Source organism: Prionailurus bengalensis, chromosome B4, assembly GCF_016509475.1.
Source record: "Prionailurus bengalensis isolate Pbe53 chromosome B4, Fcat_Pben_1.1_paternal_pri, whole genome shotgun sequence".
In the NCBI taxonomy this organism is placed as follows: domain Eukaryota; kingdom Metazoa; phylum Chordata; class Mammalia; order Carnivora; family Felidae; genus Prionailurus; species Prionailurus bengalensis.
In genome coordinates this window covers 128,635,250-128,659,671 of record NC_057358.1, presented here as the reverse complement: position 1 = coordinate 128,659,671, position 24,422 = coordinate 128,635,250, and positions in this window count along the sequence as shown.

The following is a 24,422-nucleotide window of genomic DNA, read 5'->3' as shown; positions in this document are numbered from 1 at the left end:
GTCTTGATGATTGCAGCTTTGTAAATATATCTCGAAGCCCGGGATGGTGATGCCTCCAGCATCAGGATTTCTTTGGCTATTTGGAGTCTTTTCTGGTTCCATACAAATTTTAGGATTATTTTTTCTAGCTCTGTGAAGAATGCTGGTGTTATTTTGATAGGGATTACATGGAATATGTAGATTGCTTTGGGCAGTATCGACATTTTAACAATATTTGTTCTTCTAATTCATGAGCATGGAATATTTTTCATTTTTGTGTGTGTCTTCTTCAATTTCTTTCATAAGCTTTCTATAGTTTTCAGAGTATAGATTTTTTCACCTCTTTGGTTAGGTTTATTCCTAAGAATTCTATGGTTTTTTGTGCAATTGTAAATGGAATCGATTCCTTGATTTCTCCTTCTGCTGCTTCATTATTGGTGTATAGAAATGCAACTGATTTCTGTGCATTGATTTCATATCCTGTGACTTTGCTGAATTCATGGATCAGTTCTAGCAGGTTTTTAGTGGAATATTTTGGATTTTCCATATAGAGTATCATGTCGTCTAGAAATTTTGCCTTATTTTTACTTCCGTTTTATAGATGAGACAACTGAGATTCAGAGGAGTTAAATAATTGCTGTATGATTGTAGGGCTCATAGGCAGCAGAGCTGGGATCTAATTCAATCAAACTGGTTCAAGAGTGACCACTCTCGAATGTTATACCATGGATTCTTAAACTTGTCTAAGCCTTTGACCTCCTCGGCATTCTAGTGAAGCCCAGGGACACTTTCATTTTAAATGTTCCAGCCAGAAGCAGCAGCATGTGTGAAGATGCACAGGTGTGAAAGCTGCAGCGGTGTGTTCATAGGACCATGGCAGTTCCCTATTGTTAGAGGGACATATTTTCTCTTCTTTTGATGTCTTTCCATGGCCTCTTTCTACCCCTTTACTCACTCTATCCCAGGGGAAGTAAGGACACTTAACTGATCAGTAAGTTTGGAAAGAATAAAACAGACCTCCCTTTATCCTCTGGTGAGCAAATTACATGCAAAGAGCAGTTCTGTGCATCTTCGCATCATGCATTTTACACTTGCTGGTTCAAGACTCCCCAAGCCAGGATTTCTTGTGGCTGGACGGGGGACTTGCCTGGCTCAGGGGAATCAGCTAGCAGGCCCATGCCACTCACACAAACTGTGTCATCTAACTTAGCCCCCCCTTTTTTTTTAATGTTTATTTATTTTTGAGAGAGAGAGAGAGATCGTGAGTAGGGCAAGGGCAGAGAGAGAGGGAAACAGAATTCCAAGCAGGCTCCATGCTGTCAGCACAGAGCCCAGTGTGGGGGCTCAGACTCACAAACCATGAGATCATGACCTGAGCCAAAACCAAGAGTTAGATGTTTAACCAACTGAGCCACCCAGGCACCCATAACTTAGTTCTTATCAGAATGAGAGGTGATAATTTGGTGTTCTGGCTCCCTTGAGTTATTATTCTTGACTTGTTCAAAACCCAGATGAGGAAGTATAATGCTACGCTCCTCAGAGACTCCAAAAACCACAGCTTGATCTTAAGTAATGAATGGGAGGTGTGGGTAGATATAAAACCAGGGGGGGAAACAGGAGTGAGACTGACCAGGGAGGATGCTGTGGTCCATGCTTTGGAGTTCTGATTTTAACTTGAGGGTTTGAAATAAGGGAGAAACATAGCCAGATTTGTATGTTGGAGAAAATCATTTGATAGAAGAACAGATTGGAGCAAAGGCAAGGCTAATAAAGGGAGATGAGTTCGAGGCCTATATCAACCTGTCCAGAAGTCAGGTTGAGGAAGTGGACAAGGAGGGGTAAGTATGGATTCTAGAGAAACAGAAAGAATTTCTTGGGACACTTGGGTGGCTCAGTTGGTTAAGCATCTGGTTCGGCTCAGGTCATGGTCTTGCGGTTTGTGAGTTAGAGCCCTACATTCAGCTCCGTGCTGACAGCTCAGAGCCTGGGGCCTGCTTCAGATTCTGTGCCTCCCTCACTCTCTGCCCCTCCCCCACTCACGCTCTGTCTCTCTGTCTCTGTCTTTCAAAAATAAACATTAAACATTTTTTTTAATTTCTTTATGTGACTTCCACCAACTCTCCCATTCTTCCCAGCTCCACGTGAGCAACAGTCTCTCAGAATCCCATTTCCTTTTGTTCATACTCCCTGATGAAAATCCCTTTGCCATTTTCACCACTCATGATAGTTATCTGCCATGTTTTCCCGACCCAACTGGGTTGTTGCTTCATGACAACTGAGACTTCGACTAATCCATCTCTGTTACTCTCACTGACCCTGGTCAGAGTTAGCCATAAATAAATTCATAGAATGGATTCATCTTTGTAAATCAGGAAAGAAAGATTCTGGCAAAATGAGTGAAAGGTAAACCTGAGAAGAAGGCTGTAGCAGTTAGCTATTACAGCATAACAGACTATTCCCCAAACTTAGTAACTTAAAACGGGAGCCATTGTTTAGTGAGCCATTGTTTAGAGATTCTGCTGACCTGGGTCAGGCGTAGCCTTATTGGCTGGCCTCAAGAATGTGTGGTCATCTGGCAGGGGGTTGAAAGCTGATCAAGCAAGGAGTGCCGTCGGTTGGTGGGGTGAGTACTCCTGGACCACATGGCTGTCATCATCCAACATGCTAGTCTGGACTTATTCTCATGGTAGAAGCCAAGTTTCCAAGAGAGCAAACAGAAGGATTCAAGACCACTTGAACTGGGATAATAATACTTCTGTATTCTGTTGACCAAAGCAAGTCACAAAACCAACCCAAATTTGAGAGGTAGGAAAACAGAGATGGGAGGAACTCAAAAATCACACTGTCAAAGGCATAGATATAGGGAGGGATGGAGATTTGAGGACATTCCTACTAACAGTATACGATGGGGAATTTTCAGACATAGTTCTGCCTGCAAGAAAATAATCCCCTTACCAGCAGTGACCAAGAGAAACACTTGCTTGATGATTGTGGATGATGAGGATGAGGAGGAGGAAGAAAAGGAAGAGGAAGAGAAAGATAACACCACAAGTCTTCTTCACAATAACTCTGTGAGTTGGATACTGTTGTGATCCCCATTTTGCAGATGTGAAAATTCCGACTTCAAGCAGGGAGGTCCCTTCCTCAAGGTTATCTAGCTACTGAAGTAGTAAGTAGCAAGCCTAGAAACACACATATGCAGTCACCATATGGCATGCAGCACAGCTAGCTTGGGCCCCAGCTGCAGGGAAAATTTGCCCAAAGTTTCCCTACATGGCTGGGAGCTACAGGAGACTTTTCATCCAGGTCTGTTTTTCCTGTTGTGTCTTTCTCTGTTCATCCCTCTTGATTATCCCTATTCTTGTTAAGTCTATTTTTCAGATTTAGTTCATAATGTGTTATAATAAAAGGCTTTTTTTCTTCACTGCTTTATAGAGGCATGGAGAGGATTAACAGTTAATTTAATGTTTGCAAGACGCCTTGAGCACCTTAGAATTAAACATGTCATGTGCAAATAAATAAATAAAGGCTTTAGAGTATAGAGACATTGGTCTTCTCTGAATAACACGCTCACAGTGTCTAAATGCATGCATGCACACAGCCAGCTGAAAATCTGCTGATTCCACTAGACAGGAACCAGGTGACCTTAGAATTTGCGCTTCCACGTATGGTATTAGAAGGAGAGTTGCAAGCCAAAATTCCATCACCCTCCACATTTTCTATCTTTATGTCGGGGATATGAAAATCAAGAAAAATGCTCAGTGTTTGGTAACCCAGGTGTGCGCATACATACACACGCCCCTTGCCAGGATCCAACAAGCTGACAGGTGACTAAGCAATGAGAAAGAAGAGGTTTGGTTTAAAATAGAGACAGCAAGGGGTGCGTGGGTGGTTCAGTCGGTTAAGCACCCGACTCTTGGTTTCAGCTCAGGTCATGATCTCACAGTTCATGAGATTGAGCCCTGCATCGGGCTCTGTGCTGACAGTGTGGAGCCTGCTTAGGATTCTCCCTCTTCCTCTCTCTCTGCCCTTCCCCTACTTGCTCTCTCTCTCTCTCTCTCTCTCTCTCTCAAAATAAATAAAAAATAAAATAAAATAAGAGAAAGCAAGAAGTTTGAGGCTTATATAGTGGCAATGTCTAATTTATGAATATGTCTTGGGCTTTTTAAAATATTTTATTTGTTTTTGTATTCTTTCTTTTTAAGTAGGCTCCATGCCCAATGTGGGGCTTGAACTCACAACCTTGAGATCAAGAGTCACATACTCTACTGACGAAGCCAGCCAGATGCCTCTATGAACATGTTTTTCCATTGATAACCAGTCTATTGGCACTCCCCTCTGCAAACAAGACTTCCACCCTGGTCCTAGCTTCTTGAATCTCAGCTAAGTGAAGTATCCCTGAGAACACAGCATTCATGGAAGCCCAAGGTTCAGGGAATCTCTAGAACTCATAATTTACCTGAAATTACATGTGCACTTAATAGGTCTCTGTGGGGTGCCCTGAAACCATTTAAAATGTCTTCTCTTTGGAAAACCCACTTCAAGTCTTAAACAACTAATATGTCAATGGATTCTTAGAGTAAAACTTAGGGTTGCCAGGCATGTGGATTTATAATCAGATACAGCAGACCAGATGAGAAAGTCTCCAATTTCTAGGCCCACCCCTCCAACCACATGGTGGATCTTTTTTTAAATAGATTTCTTTTTTTATTAGAGCAGTTGTAGGTTCACAACAAAATTAAGAGGAAGGTACAGAGATTTCCTATACTCTCCACCCCCCCACCACAGGCATAGCCTCCCCCATTATCAACATCACTCAGGATATAGTTGTTACAATCAATGAACCAACACAGATACGTTTATCCAAAGCCCATAGTTTACAAGTTCCCTCTTAGAACTGTATATTCTGTGGGTTTGGAAAATGTATGACATGGATCCATCATTATAATATCATACAAGGTAGTTTCACTGTCTTAACTCAGGGATGGCGCATCTTGATGAATTATTTTCCCATCAAGGCCTCTGTTGGTTTTCACCTTGACCAGATTAGAGGAACACTTTCAGGAAGGATGACACTTTCCGTGAGTGGCTCTAACTTCCAAACGTTAGGAGAAACAAGGGATGGAAAGTGGACAAAGGAACAAATGTATGCTGGGCATCTCTAGAACCCAGTTAAGTTTAGCTTTCCTGCATTATCTCATTTATGCCCCCAGACCCTTCGAGGGTGGATGTTTTCGCCTACACTGCTTTACTTATGAAGTCAAATGAGGCTAAGTACCTCATACGGCTCTGAAATGGACTGTGGACACCTTGAGGAGAGGACAGTCTCTTACTCATCTTTATACCTCCCTGTGCCTAGCATAGCATCTGGCACAAAGTAGGCCCTCAGTGCATATGCACTAATGGAGAATTAAGGAAACAGAGGTGGAACTGAAACCCATCCCTGTTGGTCTCCAAAATCTGTGCATGTTTCTATAGAACCAAACTCGTGTGGGTGTGTATGTGTGTGTGTGTGTGTGTGTGTGTGTATAAGACCACAGAGTTTTCATCCTGGCAAAGGTAATGCCCAAATATGAAAATCTGCTAAGCTCTTTGTCTGTTTTTCTCCTCCTTCCTGAAAATTAAGTATCAGTGGAATACATCTTTGACAATGCAAGGATTTTGTATTCTTCTTACACACTTGTATTCTCATTGCCTCTTCCTGCTTCCAGAGATGGGCCCTGAGTTACAGAAACTCCCTACAGATTCATTCATGCCTCTTATGGAAAGACATTTGAATAAGACCCTTGAATTCTTGGCAAACTATCTATTTAGGTTTGAGAACTATATACAGATAGGAAATTCTCATTTTATTATTAATTGGAACTTTGAACCCAATCCTATAAACCCAACATGACCTTGCCCTGTGGCAGTACTGGCCCTGGTTTCCCACCCTCTCCTCCTTACTCACTGGGCTCCTGATACAATGGCCTCCTTGCTGTTCCTTGGACAACCCCACACTACTCTTCCACAGGGCCTTTGCATTTGCTGGATCTATCTTACTGTAGAAACTATATTTCTCACTTCCTCACTTCCTTCAAGCCACTGCTTAAATGTGATCTAATCAAAATCCCATTCCTGACCACATTATCTCACATCTACTCCTCTACCTCATAATCCTAGGTGCTATTTGTTTTTTTCACAGTCTCAACACTACCTAACATCTTACAAGTGCATTTGTTTATTGTCTCTCTTTCTCCCACTAAGATGTAAGAGCTTGATTTGCTCACAGTTCTGCCTTTAGTGCCTAGAACAATGCCTGGAACTTAATGGGAACTCTGTGTATTCTGAACACCTGAATGGAATCCCCATGTCCTGGATGGCAAATGTGTGTTTCACTCCCCTCTTCTGTGTTCATTTCAGACGTCGCTATCTGATCATAGTAAACATTGTTGCTAAATCAGGAGAGAGCCTCAGAATCCCCTCTAGGCAACAACTGCCAACCAACTGAAGTCAGCACTGTGAAGAAACTTATGTGCTATTCTGAGGCCAATGTGGTCTTCTGCCCTGGTGAATGAGCTGGGCCACAGATCATGCAGGAGGACCCTCCTTTGTCCCTCTAGCTTAAAGCCAAAACTAGACCTAGCCAAGTGGCAAATTCCTTTGTATTTATTTCCACTGGCTCCACAGTCTGGTCCTCGGACTTGGCCCAGAGCTGTACTGGAGCTGGAGTGGGTGGTTCACGAGAGCAAATTGTGCCTCTCTTTTCCCAAGTCTGTGTTCTGGGACTTCATTTGATAGCTTAAAATCAGCCATAAGCTGGGGCGCCTGGGTGGCTCAGTTGATTAAGCATCCGAGTCTTGATTTCGGCTCAGGTCGGGATCTCACGGTAGTGGGATTGAACCCCGTGTTGGGCTAAATGCAGAGCCTGCTTGAGATTCTCTCTTCTCCTCCTCCACCCATGTACGCACTCTCCTGCTCTCAAAAAGATTAAAATAAAATAAATGAATAAAGTCAGCCATAAGTGGAAATATTGACGCCATGGAAATCAGCAAGTGCTACAAATAAGAGTTTTTTGTTGTTTTGTTTTGTCGAGAGGCCATTGTGAAACCAGAACACCTCTTCCTAGACCCTGTGCATTCCAGGAACCAGGGGAAATATGGAGACAAGTGCCCAGTTTCTTTCCTCACCTAGAGTGGGAGTGACCGAAGCCACTCGTGGGAGGCTTCTGTCCCAGGGCCCCCAATCCAGTTTCCGTCTGGCCTTTTATGAGGTATCTGGGGGTGGGGGAAGGTGGGCCCCCAACAGGAAGCAGTCTGGGCCACAGGAGACACAGAGATGACAGTGGCTTGCCACAGGGAAGAAAAGGGCTTTTCCATCTTTGTTCTGTCCATGGAAAACCCTACTCCATACCCAGGAATATCTGGGGACATTCCAAGACATTTCCCCTCCTCCTAAGTGAGGAAGTGAGGTTTGTGGGGGGAGGGGAGCAAGAGACACTGACGAGTGTGGTTTTCCTACTACTTGCCTCAGAATCCCGAGATGCGTGTTAAAATTTTCACTACTGTGCCGCTGTCCCCCGTGTGCTGATCAAACTCAGAAAATGGGATTTAGAAAAACGCATTTCCATGAACACAACAAAATGACTCTTATGAGCGCAATAAGTGATTATTAGGCTTGCTAAAATGAATCCAACTCTCTTAGGGAGGTCATTTAAAATGCATAAGCCTGAGCCTGAGATCAGGAGATTCTGATTCGGCAGGTCTAGGGTAGGGCCCTGTGTTCTGTGGTTTGATAAAGCTTCCCAGGTGACCTTGATGTGGGTTCACGTTAGACTTTGCGGTAAACACAGATTTTTTTTTCCCTCTCCTTTCATTGCTTTTCTTCACAAGATGAGCTTTTCAAAATTCCTTAATTCTTTGCAAGAAAACATGAGTACTTTCATCAGATAACACTGCTAAACACATACCGAACACTTAAAATTTTTTTTTTTAACGTTTTTATTTATTTTTGGGACAGAGAGAGACAGAGCATGAACGGGGGAGGGGCAGAGAGAGAGGGAGACACAGAATCGGAAACAGGCTCCAGGCTCTGAGCCATCAGCCCAGAGCCTGACGCGGGGCTCGAACTCACGGACCGCGAGATCGTGACCTGGCTGGAGTCGGACGCTTAACCGACTCCGCCACCCAGGCGTCCCATACCGAACACTTAATATGAGCAGGCATTATGCTGAGCCCAGGAGGTGGAAACTTTTACTGGAAAGGTAGATGCTATTATTGTTCCCATCTTAGAGGTAAGGAGACTGAGGCCTGGAGGAACAAAGTCATCTATTCAACACCACAGGGCTAATGAGGCAAAGCCAAAATGTATACCCAAGTAGTTTGATACTAGGACCTACGCCCTTAATTGCTAAGCTTACGGCCTCCGAAAGACTTCCAGAAACAGGGGCACCTGGTGGCTCCTGATTGGTTAAGTGCCTGACTTAGGCTCAGGTCATGATTTCATGGTTCGTGAATTAGAGCCCTGCGTCGGGCTCTCTCAGAGCCTGCAGCCTGCTCTGGATTCTGCGTCTCCCTCCCTCTCTGCCCCTCCCCTGCTCGCACTCTGTCTCTCTCTGTCTCAAAAATAAATAAACATTAAAAAAAAATTTTTTTTTAACTTCTAGAAATAAAAAGACGAAAACTTTAATTTGAAAATCTCACTGATTGAGCAAAAGGATTAAAAAAAAAAAAACCCAGCAACAACGGATCCTAAACATCTCACTAAAATGTCAAAATTCCATTTTTCTGGATTTACCCCCTATAGAAGTCTGGACTGGTTGAAATAGATTTCTATGGGTGGAAAGCAATCAGAATAATTGGTTTGAGTAGAGCAGAGTAACCAATAAATTAGCTTGAACATGACCTTTCCAAGGCCGGCCTCTATTTCGTTTCTATTCTCTGGCCCTGAATTGTCGCTTGTTAATTGGTGGTTTGTTCCGCAGCCAGGCTGCTGGTTTCTGACACAGGGTAATGCATTATGAGATAATCTACTTTCTGTGACTTCACACAGTTCCCATGGCAACCGTCAATGCCATTTCCCTGCAGAGCGGCTGCCTCACGTGTTCTGAAAGTGTTGCAGGAATGTAAACATCTTCACTAGAAATGTCCAGTAACATGACAGTCCAAGAAAAGAATGGCATTTCTATAATTACAAATGGGAAACAATCAAGAATTATCCCAACTCTCCCCCTGGACCAAATGGGGGGTGCAGGGTGGCTTTGTTGTTGCTGTTTTAACTTCTGTTTGAGGGAAAAAAATAAGGAAAAGGTTTAACAAGACTTACTCGAAGAGACACAACGCTTCTTTGGAAAGACCTTGTTCATTAAAGCTTTGGTTCATTAGAACCAAGGTGGCAGCCTTTCTGGAAGGAAAGAACCATATCTGTCAACCCAACTACCATGACTCCAGGCAAGCATTCACTGGGAGCCTCGGGTGACCTAGACCTCCTGTCGTTCAAAACTAATAATCTGAGGTTTTCTTGGTTGATGGAGAGAATTCTTTATTTTTAACTCTTGCTGGCTAGCTACGTGTGTTCTCACAGTGAGTTCCTGAGGACATTTCTCCAACCAAAAACTTCAAGACACAATCCCAAAGTAAAGGAAGTCAATGCCTGGATTTTTCTTTTAGCTTTATTGAGGTATAATTGGTAGACAAAAATCTGCATGTATGTAATGTGTACAGTTTGATGAGTTTGGACATAGCATCTGGATTTCGATGGCATTTTTCAATGACTTCTCTTTCTTTTACGTGCAATTCTTTCTGCCTTGTGTGCTCCCCCCCACTTCCGGGTCAGTTCATTCCACTTGTTTTTTTAAAACTAACTTCAAATGTCACCTACTCTGGCAAGTTGTAGTAGGCAGAATTTTAATATGCCCCCCAAGATTCCCACCCCCTGGTGTATATACTATATGTAGTCTCCTCCCATTGAGTGTGGGTGATATGTATGTACACATGGAATTTCTCTCCTGGGATTAGACTAATCAAAAGGGAGTTTATTCTGAGTGATCCTGACATAATCAGGTGCACTCTTTTAAAAAAGTCAATATGGGGGGTATATGGGGGTGTGTGTGGGTAGCTAAGTTGGTTAAGTATCTGACTCTTGATTTTGGTTCAAGTCATGATCTCATGGTTTGTAAGATTGAGCCTTGTGTCAGGATCTGCACTGATAGCACAAGCTGCCTGGGGTTCTCTCCCTCTCTCTCTGCCCACCCCTCCAAATAAATAAACATTTTTTAAAGTCAATACAGGCCTGTCAGTTTCAACTGGGACATGTAAAGAGCTTGGAAATTTTTATTCCCATCCTTACACCAAGAAAAAATTGGATGTGAAAAATCAATGAAGTTTTTTGACTCATGAGATGGCCGTAGTTGTAAGAGAAACTGCCACCCTAAAATCCAGAGAGACACAGGTGAGATCTGCTTACCCAGAAGAGAAATTTTGGGGGTCATAAGCTGGTAGGAAGACTCAGAAGGCAATTTTGACAAATTTCTGGAGGCTCAGTGTGGATGACCATGAGAATGAGAAACTCCTGGGGGCCACAGTCTTAGAAGGACCCACACTTTTGTGAGTTTTACCTCCAGGAACCCTACCAGGTTCACATGCTGAAGATCCAAGAAAGATCCCTTCTTGGCTCTGCCAGCAGGAGGGAAATACACCAGGAGCCTTCTCCATTACAAAGGCCTGACCTTCAGAAGAGCTTTGCCAGAGCTATCCACCTGGAAGGATCGTCCCACTCCAGCCTGCTTCAACATTCCCAGATCACCTACAGGGAGGAAAAACATAGTCAATAAGGATAAGGCCTTCCAAGAAACAGATTAAAAAAAACACTATAGCCAGGGAAGGAGGGAGGAGACAGGGGAAGGGGAAAAAACAGCTGTATCACTGGAGAAATAGTTATGAAGGTTACAGCCCCAAGATACAAATCCAGGGAAAGACTGTGATTTTTAATTAATTAATTTATTTTTTAGAGAGAGAAGAGCACGCATGTGCACATGCAAGTTGGGGAGGGGCAGAGGGAGAGGGAAGGAGAGAATCCCAAGCAGGCTCCACATTTAGCACCAAGCCCACTGCAGGGCTTAATCTCACAACAATGAGATCATGACTTGAGCCCAAATCAAGAGCTGGATGCTCAACGGACTGAGCCACCCTGACACCCCCAAAAGACTTGAGATTTAACTGGAAGGTATAGACTGCTCCCCATTCCTCATACCTTTCCACCACACCAACAGGGCTCCCATATAACGATAGTGGATTTGGGCCGAAACAGCAGCAAGGGACAGACTGTCTCTGGGGAGGGTACTGAAGGAAGCCCAGAGTCAAAAAGAGGATACAAATAAGGGCATTGAGGAATGGGAAGCCTCTGGCACCTGTAGTTACAGCAAACATTAATATAGCACATTTTGTAGACAGAGTAACATAAATCCTTACGTTTAAGGCCTATTTATCTGATCCCCTATTACCTGATACAGCATGTCTGGCTTTTAAATTTTTTTTTTTTCAACGTTTATTTATTTTGGGGACAGAGAGAGACAGAGCATGAACGGGGGAGGGGCAGAGAGAGAGGGAGACACAGAATCGGAAACAGGCTCCAGGCTCTGAGCCATCAGCCCAGAGCCTGACGCGGGGCTCGAACTCACGGACCGCGAGATCGTGACCTGGCTGAAGTCGGACGCTTAACCGACTGCGCCACCCAGGCGCCCCTGGCATGTCTGGCTTTTAACAAAAAATTACAAGGTTGGTCAAAAGGCAAGAAAAGCAGTCTGAAGAGACAAAATAATCATCAAAACCAGACTCAGATATGACACAGATGTCAGAATTATCTGACAGAATTTAAAATAGTTACAATTAATATATTAAGAGATCTAATGGAAAAAGTAAACAACCTTCTAGAACAGATGGGTGATGTAAGTGGAAAAGTGGAAACTCCAGGAGACCATCAAGTGAATGCTAAAAGTCAAAGCACAGTGGGGCGCCTGGGTGGCTCAGTTGGTTAAGCCTCTGACTTCAGCTCAGGTCATGACCGTTCGTGGGTTCAAGCCTGCATCAGGCTCTGTGCTGACAGCTCAGAGCCTGGAGCCTGCTTCCAATTCTGTGTCTCCCACTCTCTCTGCCCCTCTCCTCTCATGCTCTGTCTCTCTCTGTCTCTCAAAAATAAACATTGAAAAAAAATTATTTTTAATAAATAAAAAGTTCAAAAAAAATCAAAACACAGCAACAGCTATGAAGGACACCTTCAGTGGGCTTGACAACAGACTTGGCATAGCCAAGAAAAAGTCCAGTGAGCTTGAAGATAGGTCAACAGAAATACCCAAAAAAGAAAATTCAAAGGGAAAAAAACAGAATAGAGCATCCAAAAATTGTGGGTCAACATCAGAAGAAATTACACATATAATTGAAACACTGTCAGAAGACAGGGTGAAGCAAAAGAAATATTTGAAGTAATAATGGCTGTGAATTTTCCAAAATCAATGACAACACCAAACCACAGATGTTCCAGAGAACACCAATGAGGATAAGTAAAAACAAAACCAAATGTATCAGGGCATTCATATTCAACCTGCAGAAAACCAAAGACAAAGAGAAAATCATAAAAGAAGCCACAAGAAAAAAACACCTTAGCGATAGAAGAACAATGGTAAAAATCATGCGGAACTTTGTATCAGAAGCCATGCGAGAGAGAAGAGAGTAAAGTAAAATCTTTAAAGTTTTGAAAGAATAAAACCCTACCAACTTGGAAATCCGTATCTAGCAAAATTCTTCAAAAGTGAAGGAAAAGTAAAGACTTCACAGACGAACAAAATTGGAGGGATTTTACTGCCAACAGACCAGCCCCGCGATAAATGTTCAAAGTTCTTCAGGATGAAGGAAAATTATATGGGACTGAAACTTGGAGGTGCGTAAAGAAAGGGAGGATGTTGTAGAAGGAATAAATGAAGGTAAAATAAAACAGTTGATTGTTGTCATTCTTTTTTTTTTAATTTTAATTTTAATTTTTTTAATGTTTATTTTTGAAAGAGAGAAAGATAGAGCATGAGTGATGGAAGGGCAGAGAGAGACGGAGACACAGAAATCCAAAGCAGACTTCAGGCTCTGAGCTGTCAGCACAGAGCCCAATGCGGGGTTCGAACTCATGGACCATGATATCATGACTTGAGCCAAAGTCTGATGCTCAACCAACTGAGCTACCCAGGTGCCCCTGTTGCCATTCTTAATTGACCTAAAATATGACATATTGTTTGAAGCAATAAAGGTTACAGTGTGCCAGATGAGTGTACTTATAGATAAGTAAATAACAGCGATATCCCAGTGGACAGGAGGAAGAAGAGTGAGAAATACTCTTGAGGCACCTGTACAACCTCTGAAGTGACGTAGTGTTTTTTGAAACCAGACATAGATTGTTCGTAAATGGAGATTGCAAACTATAAATGGGATGTGGGATCCTGAGCGGGATCTTAGAATGGAAAACAATACTGGGAAAAACAAGAGGAAATCTGAATAAAATCAGAATTTGAGTTAATAATAATAATGGTTCATCACTGGTTCATTCATTGTGATAAATATACCACACTCACATGTGCTGTTAATGGTAGGACAAGGTGTGTGTGGGATCTACGGGAACTCTCTGTCCTATCTTGTGACTTTTTCATACATCTGAAATTTTTCTCAAGTTAAAGGGAAACAAAGTGAGACTCAGAGAGATGATCCTGCTGACATCAAGAAGGAAGCAAAACTATCTTGGAGAAGGGCTGTTTCCTAGCTGCAAGGGCCTCAGTCCTACAACCACAAGTCAACCACAATGAGCTTGGAAGAGGACCCCAAGGTCCAGCCGAAAACCACAGAGTGGCCAAAGCCTTGACTGCAGTCTGGTGAGTCAGAGGATCTGTCTGAGCCGTGCCTGGAGCTGCTCTTTGGGGGGAAAATGATACTTCAAAACTCTATTTCCAACTGGAACATGTTTGGCACACAATCATGGTTTGCTGCATGAGCAAATGGAGTAAAGATGTAGGAGGGATTCAACGTTCACCACTGCCCCTCAGCACACAGCCCAAATGTGAAGAGTAAACGGAAGTCTTCTGAAACGTGAAAGTAAATGCCTTTACAGGCGGGCGGTGAAGTTCATGTTCTGTCCTCTAGGGCGGGACACCCTTGGCCAAACAGAGAGCCAGTTCACAATTTTAAGGAATTGGAGTTATCTTGTTTCTTAGTCCAGAACAGATTAAATGAAATTTATGGGAGTTGACGCCCTAACAATGAACCCAGAGTAGGAAAATAAAATGCACCTGGCTGTTGAAATTGGAGTGTTTTGCTGCAAAAAAAATGCAGCAAGTGGGTGTCTAACCTGCAGTCTGTAGCCACATAGTGATTTTGCAGATTTAAAAACAAGGCAGTTGTAATAATGGGCATCTGCGTTGCGCTGTCCACAGACAAGGTTCACTCATTCTTCTTAGCAAATGTGTGAGAAGTTAAGATGCTTGCTTGCAAGGAATAAAAAATGCAAAATCGAGGAAGTAATGGGTTTGGGGAGTGGTAGACAGTACAGAAGGGAGGAATGTGAGACGAAAGAGGATTCACTGGAGACTTCAGAGGTATTGGTGATGATCTGGGTGTGGCAGGGATATCCAGGGAGAAGACAGAGCATCTTTCTTGGTTAGCACCACAAAGTTTAATAATATTAATGTCATTGTTATGATTATGCTTTAATCCTTGTGATGCATGCAATGTGCACTGGTCTATGCTGTGTCTGATTTTATATATAGAAAACCACTCAAGTGCATCAGAACTGCCTGCAAAGCAAGTCGTAGTGTTCCCTGAAACAGCCAAAGAGATTCAGGTTAAGTAACTCATAACAGGAGCTGAATCCACTTCTGCCTGACTTAAAAAAATTTTTTTAATGTTTTATTTATTTATTTTTTGGGAGACAGAGTGAGCACAGGGGGAGGGGCAAAGAGAGAGAGGGAGACAGAGGATCTGAAGCGGGCTCTGCGCTGACAGCAGAGAGCCCAGTGTGGGGCTTGAGCTCCCGAGCCTTGAGATCATGACCTGAGCTGAAGTCCGATGCTCAACCAGCTGAGCTCCCTAGGCGCCCCTCTGTCTGATTCGAAAATGTCATTCCAGCCACTAGCCTCTTCTTGTAAGTAGGCCCCCACTCTCCAACTCTTTTTCATGTTTCTTAGAAGTAAAGGATGAAGCAGGCAGGATCGCTGAAGCCCTGACTCTCAAACCACCCTTCATGCTTACACAAGGTGGTGGTCAAGGCTTCACTTCAGCCAGCGTTTCCCACAAGCCCACTTCTTCACCGTAGAGTTCGGGTCAGATGCTGAGTGTGTGGTTCAGGCGTGAGGTATAAATGCCTTACCACTTTCTGATGCTAGGGATGTACATGTTCAAGTAGGCACGCAGCAAGAATGACAGACAGACAGACAGACAGAGACCTGGCTTCTCAAGAAGGCCCCAAGCCCACCTGCTCACACAGCCACCTGGATAAGAGATGGGATGTTAGGGTTTGTGTCTTTGTAATCAAATGACCTTGATTTTCTTTAAAAGCAAAGCCTGGTGGATGTCCTGGATCTTCAATGACCAGGTCAGTAAGTCCAAAGTGTTTTTCTTTCTTTATGGCAAGTTGGTGCCTAAAATGTGCTGCTTGGAAATAAAGTATTTATTTGAGACCCAAATGGTGTTTTCTGTCTGGCTTCCAGCACCAGCCTAAATAAGTCTGGTCCATTTGTAAACTCTTCTTAGCCAGAGGGGAGCCTGGGTGGATCAGTCAGATAAGTAGCCAACTGTTGATCTTGGCTCTAGTCGTGATCTCATGGTTCATGATGTATCAGGCTCTGTGCTGGCAGTGCAGAGCCTGCTTGGGATCCTCTCTCTCCCTCTCTCTGCCCCTTCCCTTTGTGTGCTCTCTCTCTCTCTCTCTCTCAAAATAAATTTTAAAAAAACATTAAAAAGATAAGTAAACTATTCTTAACTATAAAATCCTCTTTTTGAATGAAATCTGTCATATACACATGATACAGCAGAGGGATACATGTGAGAGAGTTGTGTTTTTTCTGAATTCAAATCCATATCATTGGACACAATTCTTACATTATTTATGGAACCCATAATAGCTCCTTTCTAGGCATGAAGTTTAAAAATCATGATCTAGATCAGTCTCCAAACCTCTAGACCAAAGAAGGGTCAAAATGATCCATAGGAGTGTTGGAAAAAATTCTATACCTTTATTTTCTGTACCTTTTTATACCTTTATTTTCAGTTCATTTTAAATTTCTAGTTTGGGTGTCCTCTGATGAAAAATATCTATTAGAATGGTAGTACATTTAAATATTTTCTTTATTTTTTTTATTATTTTTTTATTTTTTTATTTTTTTTCAACGTTTATTTATTTTGGGGACAGAGAGAGACAGAGCATGAATGGGGTAGGGGCAGAGAGAGAAGGAGACACAGAATCGGAAACAGGCTCCAGGCTCTGAGCCATCAGCCCAGAGCCCGATGCGGGGCTCGAACTCCCGGATCGCGAGATCGTGACCTGGCTGAAGTCGGACGCTTAACCGACTGCGCCACCCAGGCGCCCCTTAAATATTTTCTAAATAAACAAATATACCTATGTAGTTCAAAGGATGTGGGGGTGTGTGTGTGGTTTTACTAATAGGAGCACACGATCAAAATAGCTTGAAGGTCTCAGGTCTCTGAACTAGATGGGGGTCAGTAAACTTTTCCTGTAAAGAGCCAAACAGTAAAATATTTTAGTCTTTGGAGGCCATATGGTCTCTGTCAAAACTACTCAACTCAGCTTCTGTAGCATGGAAGCAGTCATAGACTATATGTAAATAAGTGAACATGAACGTGTTCCAACAGAATTTTATTTGCAAAAACAGGTGGTGGCTGGGTTTGGCCTACAAGCTGTAGTTCTCTGACCTAGGTGATCATGGCCTACGTGATTTCTGGAGACAGTTTCAGCAGGAGCATCTTTTGGCTCAATTCCAATATTGACAAACTGTAGTGGGCCAGAGTGGAGGGTCTCCAATATCACCCATACCCACTCGATCCTAACCTTCCACATATGCAACCCTTCTTTAACAGCATTGAAATATATAAAAAAATCTCTTCAGAAATTACAAAGTGGTTAAATCTGAGGCACTGGAGTTGAACAGAAGTTAGAATGCAAATTCCACTGTGTAGAGCTGGGCTCAGTTTAATTACTTCTCCATCCCTGTCACGTGTAAAACCAGGAATCTAACAGCCACCCAGCAAGCATGCTGCACTGAGCGAGAGGGATAGTGGACCCAGAAGCATCCAGTGCGGAACCTGTCACATAGCCTGCTATCCCATAAGTGCTAGATTCCAACCCTGTCTTTGTTCTGGGCTTTTTTTTTTTTGCCTTCCAAAGCAAAAAGTAATTAAAAAAAAAAAAAAAAACCAGAGTGAGAGCAAAAGGAAGAAGAGAGACAATGAGAGAGCAGAAAGAAGGTTTTGTCTTCCTATGCTCTTTCTCCCAAAGGTTTTGTTTCTTGTGTTGGGAAATCTGCAGCTCCTACTTGCTTTTGTCCCACACCCAGGAGCCTCCCTGAGGACAGGAGACAGGGATAGGAAGATGGGTGTGGCCAGCAGGATCTGTAACGCATCCTTTTGGTTATTGGTCCCCCAAAGGAGGGGTCTACACCAGGGGTCTTACAACATGATCCACTGGGGGCACAGGGAGGAAATGTTAGAACTTCTGTTCATATTTATTTATTTTTATTTTGCAATGTTTATTTATTTACTCACAAATGGTGAGATCATGACCTGAGCCCAAACCAAGAATTGGACACTTAACTCGCTTCACCCCCTCAGGTGCCCCATATTTATTTTTTATCTCATCTTTTTTAAATTTCTATTTTTGAAATTGAGATGTTTTCTTAGGGATTTAATATATTACACTGTAGTACATGCATCTGATTTATCAATAATTATACACACATTAAAGAATCGGCTCAAACAAATGTCCTCATTGTAGTACACGATCAAGGAGATAAAAAGTCGGGGATGGGGTGCCTGGGTGGCTCGGTCAGTTAAGTGTCCAACTTTGGCTCACGTCATGATCTCACAGTTCATGAATTCGAGCCCCGTGTCAGGCTCCGTGCTGACAGTTCAGAGCCTGGAGCCTGTTTCAGATTCTGTGTCTCCCTCTCTCTCTAACCCTCCCCGATTCATGGTCTCTCTCAAAAATAAATAAACATTTAAAAAAATTGGTTAAAGTTGGGGAGACCTCTCCTTTAGGGTTTGACAGACACATTGATGCGTCAGGGGACTCCAGAGGCGTCAGGGTAAATTTGGTATGCCCTCTTGACGTATCCGTGTTGTTTGCAGATGTTTCCATGATCGTTAAAGCAAATACAGATTTTGGAGTTAAATCCAAATCCTCATGATTTTTTTTTTTTTTTTAGTTTAAAGTTCAACATAAGACTTCTAAGAAATTTTTCAGTGCTTGGTTCCTTCAGGTATACTCCAGACCATTCAAGAATCTGTGTCTACATTCTTCCATCTGGAAGGGGAAAGTCTGAGAAACAGTGCTATTGACAAAGGATCTGCTTGAATAAAGTTGCTCTTGGCTGTCTGAATCTAACTTTTTCCAATGTACAGAGGTAGGGGATATTCTGGAGGCATGCCCTGGAGACTCACATGAGACTCCTATATCAATGTAAATAATAGTTTATATTTATTAAGCACTTATTCCATGACAGGCATTTCATCTATGTCATGTTGTACAATCCTCATAACAATATTACAGAGTAGATGCTATTAGTATTCTCCTTCTGCAACTAAAGAACTGTGGTGGGTGGACTTCCAAAATGACCCTCCGTGACCCATGCTTTTGTATAACCCCTTGTCCTGGACTGTGGGCAAGACCAGTGGCTATGATAGGACGTCACTCCTGTGATGTCCTGTGGTTGTGTTACGTTATATGGCAAAATAGATTTTTGTAGATGTGACTGAGGTTGTTCATCAGCTGAGTCCACCAAAAGGGAGCTCATCCTGGGTGGGCCTGGCCTTATCAGGTGTGCTCTTAGAGGGTCCGGCAGTTACAAACAACAAAGATGAGAGAGATGTGTTTCTGCCGGCCTGGAAGAAAGCAGAGTTATGTCGTGAGCCACCTAGGGCAGTTACGTGTTAAGAAACTGCAGGCAGCATTTGGGATCTGAGAATGTTCCATGGCCAACAGCCAGAGGCAGAACAGGGACCCCAGTCCTACTACCACAAGGAAAGGAATTCTGCCAAAGATCCGTCATCTTGGAAGAGGAGCTCAAACCTCAGCTGAGAATTGCAGCCCCAGCCAGAACTCTGATTTCAGCCCAGTGAGACCCTAAGTAGATTCCCAGGCTGCAGAAACTGTGAGGTAATACATTTGTATTCTTTTAAGCCACTAAGTTTGTAGCAATTTGTCACACAGCATGGCAAACAAATACAGGAAAACTGATCCTGCTAACCAGAGGTGGTAACAGAATGCAAACCCAGGCACTCCTGGTACATTCGTTTGCCCATTCATTCATTCATTCACTCATTCAACTCTGTTCCTGGCTCTGGAAGTACAGCAGTGAATAACATGTGTTCCTGCTGTGATAGAGACACCATTCTAGAATCTCCAGAACCCTTGCTTTTAGTACGGGGCCACACTGCTCTCTTGTAAGCCAAAGGGGCCGTAAGACAAAGGCTAGTCTCCAAGTAGGAAAGGGATTTCAGATCCCTGTTTTCAACTTCTCAGGACAAGGTGCTTTTTCCCAAACACAAGAATGGGAACGCACAAGCCAAGATGAGATCACCACTTTGCTCTGGCTTTCTTCTTGGACTCAGAGGGTCTTTCCCACATAGACCAAAGAAGGTCGGTGTAGGGGGCTTCTGTCACAACATGCTTTGTCATATATTTAATCTTATTTGATCTGGTTTGTTTCCAGGGGTTTTTTTTCCTAATCCGTTTGTGATTCTTTTAAAGATATTCAGGATAACTAATAAATCTTCCAATATGGTTTTCTTTACTATTTTTTGTAGATTCAATACTTGGATGCCAATGCTTGGAGAGAAAGGACTGGAAAGTTGCCATTAGTCTGGGAGGGCCCTGGTTGAGCCATGTTTAGGTGTTTAGTATGTTTCTCCTGCACACCAGAACCTGGCAGTGTGGCAAATGAAAAGAAAGTCTATCTCCTACCTATGTGCTCAGAGGCTGGACAGAAAACACACACACATGAACACCTAAGAGTATAAACCTTCAGAGATGCAGACATCAGGGCACACCTAGGAAAGTCCATGGGCTCTGGAGTCACCCTGACCCAGGTTTGGATCCCTCCTCTGCCCCTCTCTACCTTAGTAGAGTTAACCATAATGATAGCAATAGCCACCATTTTATTAAATGTCTCCTCTATGCCAGGCACAATGCTGAGCCCTATGTACATAATTGCAGTGACTAATCCCCATGAACCTGGAAAGTACAGTATACTCCTCATTTTATAGATGGGGCCATAAAGCTCAGAAAAGTTAAGCAACCTGCCCCACATCACCCACCTGAAGAGTGGGGGAGGTGAGATTTCTGTTGAACTTCCTAACCTAAACTCCGGGCTTCAGTTTCCTCAATAATAAAATGGGCTTAATAATGCCCACTTCACAAGGTTGTGTGGAGGAATAAATGAGATCATGTCCTCACTGCCCCTGGCCAAAGGCAGTCACTCAGGACATGTTAGTTTCCCTGTGGAAAGAACTACTGGGCTGCAGAAGTACCAGCAGGCTTCCCGGAGGAGGTGTGGCCTGCGAAAGGTGCATTACACTCAGAGACCATTTGGAGTTCGAAGTCGTTAGAGTTACGTCCAGTTTGCCTTGGCAGTCAGGCTGCTGGGCACCACGCAGAAAAGAAAGAACTCTGCCTGCTTTAATAACAGCGATTCATTCTCTCCTCTGCAGGTAAGTCTGGTGAAGGCACCTGGGATTCCGCTCTTGGTGCACACGCCTCAGTGCTGGGCACACATCAGGATGCTTGACTCGGCTGCTTGGCAGATGAGAAGGAGCCCAACAGGTGACCCCACAATATGCCACTTTAGCATGTGGATTATTTTGAGCTGAAGGCAATCAAGACCCAGCAGATTCAAAGAAAACTTTTTTCTCTCTCCCTTAGCTACGCTTAGATAGGGGGACTGGCCCAGAGAGAGAGCTATTACCAGTGATGACTTTTTACCTGAAATGACCTATCTGTGTGGCAGGGCAAACATCTAATTACCAAACATCTGGTCCTCTTTTGTTCTGTGAATCACCTTCCCCCTCTTTGAAGCCCCAGGTCCCTAGCCGATTCCTTAGCTCAGGATGGCATATCAGCCACCATTGCCAGAATTGTCCTTGGGTGTCATAGTTTTTATGGCACTCCAGGATGTACGTAATTAAATTTGTTTTTCTCCTGTTAAACCGTCTTATGTCAATTTAATTATTAGACCGGCCAAAGCACTGAAGGGGCGGAAGGGAAACGTTTCCCCCTCTGCCCTGGAGCACTGCACGAAGAGGAAAACGGTGCCCTTCTTGAGAAGGTATAAGCTCTTTTCCGTTTGAATTGACAGAGAAATATTTATCCAGGGTTGCAAAAATCCTCCAGGAGGGCATTGCGTTAAAAAAAGAAAAAGAAAGAAAGAAAGAAATTTCCTGCTGTACTGGAGAAGCAGTGCCTCCCTTTTGACATTTCGTAAGGCATAAATCTGATAGCAACAGAGGCCCCAGAGACAGGGTGTTAGCTAAACTTCAGGTGAAGGCATATTGCGCAGGAAGTCGGGGAGCGCCGCGACCTTGCCTTTGTTATCCCGAGTACACTCATCTACAGTGTCTCTGGTGTCGTCTTTCTCCAAGGTTAGCTCGCCAGGGACTCCGGCTTTCCATTGCAGCCTCTTCAAAACGCGTGTTTTAATCCACTCCCCCAACTTCCTTGCCCGGGTCCTGATAGGTCCTGATGGGCGATGACTCCAGGATCTGAATGGCAGACTCCAGGATCTCCTGGCAGAGCCGTCTGGGGCCTTGCGAGAGCCTGTTCCTGTTGTTTCTGGCTGGCTTCTTCAAGTCATCCCTTTGGTGAGGAGGCAGCAACGGTGACCGCCATTAGGACCAAGGGGAGGTTTTGGACCAGAATACCCACCAGTGCTCATGGTGGGGTTCAAGAAGACATTTGCTGCACCAGCTTTGAAAAACTATTTATTTGTTTGTTTGTTTGTTTACTTATTCATTCACTCATTCATTCATCTATTTATTTATTTCAAAGTTTATTTACCTTTGAGAGAGCACAGGAGCAGGGGAGGCGCAGAGGATCCAAAGAGGGCTCCGCGCCGACAACGGCGAGCCTGATGCGGGGCTCAAACCTACAAACCCTTGAGATAGTGACCCGAGCCAAAGTCGCAGGCTCAACCAACTGAGCCACCTAGGCGCCCCACAATTTTGTTTTATAAATAACGACTGGGTACGGTTGGGAATCTGATCCTCTATGGGATGAATTTAGGGATCTCCTTAGTTACGTAGAAGACATTGAGTTGCTGTGGTGCTTGAACTTTAGTGCAAATGTGATCTACCTGCTTAGGGTTGTTTGTTTTTTACAGAAATTGACCTTTATTTATTGTACTAAGGTCTGCTTGACTTTTGATCCAGAGTAAGGCTCGTTTTATGGAAACTGTAGATTCCTGGCCTCCATTCCAGGAAGATTTGCATTTTGCAAGACTTAGGTGCCATTATTTATATATATATATGTATTTATATAAATATATATGTATTTATATATATTTATAGAAATATAAATATATGTATTTATATATATTTATATAAATATAAATATATATGTATTTATATATATTTATATAAATATATATGTATTTTTATATATTTATATAAATAAATATATTTATATGTATGTATATATATGTATATATATATACATACATATGTGTGTGTGTATATATATATATATACGTATATATACATATATATACGTATATATATATATATGTATATATATATATATATATAAAGTAATCTCTACATCCAACATGGGCTGGAATTTACAACCCCAAGGTCAAGAACCACGTGCTCCACCAACTGAACCAGCCAGGTGTAATTTTGATGTAAATGGCTAGGGAGCCAACCTCTAGAAGCTTGAAGAAAGGACTCTGAAGTCAGGAACCAGCCTCTGGCTCAAATTCAAACCCACTAAGGCATTTACTTGCTGTGTGACTTTGGGCATGTGATTTAACCTCTCTGGGCTTTGGTTTCCACATCTATAAGTAAACCTCTGTCTCAAGATGTCTGTCACCTTTTGGAATCTTTGGATGGAAAAGGAAAGGGGACAGGAGCCAACATTTGGTGGAGCCCCTGAGGTATGCCAGGCTTGTGATCACACCCCCCACTAGGTCTCCTTCAGCTAAGTTTTTCTCCTTCCCAAGTCAAAGAGCCTGTGCTACTCTGTTTGGGCTTCTGAAAAATGCCTTCAGGGCAGAGATTTCTGACCCATGTTCTAACACAAAATGTGCATGGTGGATTAATTTTGTTCAACACACCTTGGTTGTTTTGTGAAAGGAAAGTCTATGCAACTGAGTTCACTCATTCCCAGCAAGCATTTTTTGAGCTCTACTGTGCTCCAGAGCCTGTGTGCAATGCTGGGGACCCCATGGTGGGCCATCTTTGTGGAGCTGGGCACACTGGCACTCCTCGCTGGCCGATCGTGTGAACTAATTCGCAAGCAGCTGGAGCAGACACTGCCCCGCTCAGCCTGGGTTAGGAGAGGCTGAAGGGAAGCCATCAGAGTCTGCTCTGGGAGCTGAGCCGAACTCGGCATCCCAGCTTGGCTGCTGGGAAATGAGAGAGACTCAGGCCAGCTGAATTCAAAACACCTGCCTGAGATAAATAGCAAAATAATAATAATGTGATATTTAAACACTGGCGTCCAGACTTCTTAGCCACTGTGCATGCTTGTAGGGAGAAGCCTGAAGCAATGGAAAGATCACACACACCCCCTTAAACAGAAATACTGAGACATGAACAAGCAGGTTTCCTCAACATGTGGTCCCCAGGCCACTGGCCACACAACCATCTCAGGGAGCTTATTTTAATTTTGGGCTCCTGTTCCTTTTCCAAATTTACTGATTCAGAACCCTGAGGGGGCGTGCTTATAAACTGTGTATTTAACAAGATCTGCAAGCCTCCCCACTTCCCCTCACAGTGAGCCGACTTGAATCTGAGAATTTCTGGAATGTCGCTACAGCTAAATCTGTATAACTTATGCAGTAGACGTGTCTCCCTCCTTTCTGGTCTTAGTGGTAATAAAAATAATAATTGGCAATATTTACTGAGCACTCTCTATCTGCCAAGGAGTGGTAGATCAGGCATTTTGCATACAACTCATTTTATCTTCACAAATACTCTATTTTGGTCCTATTG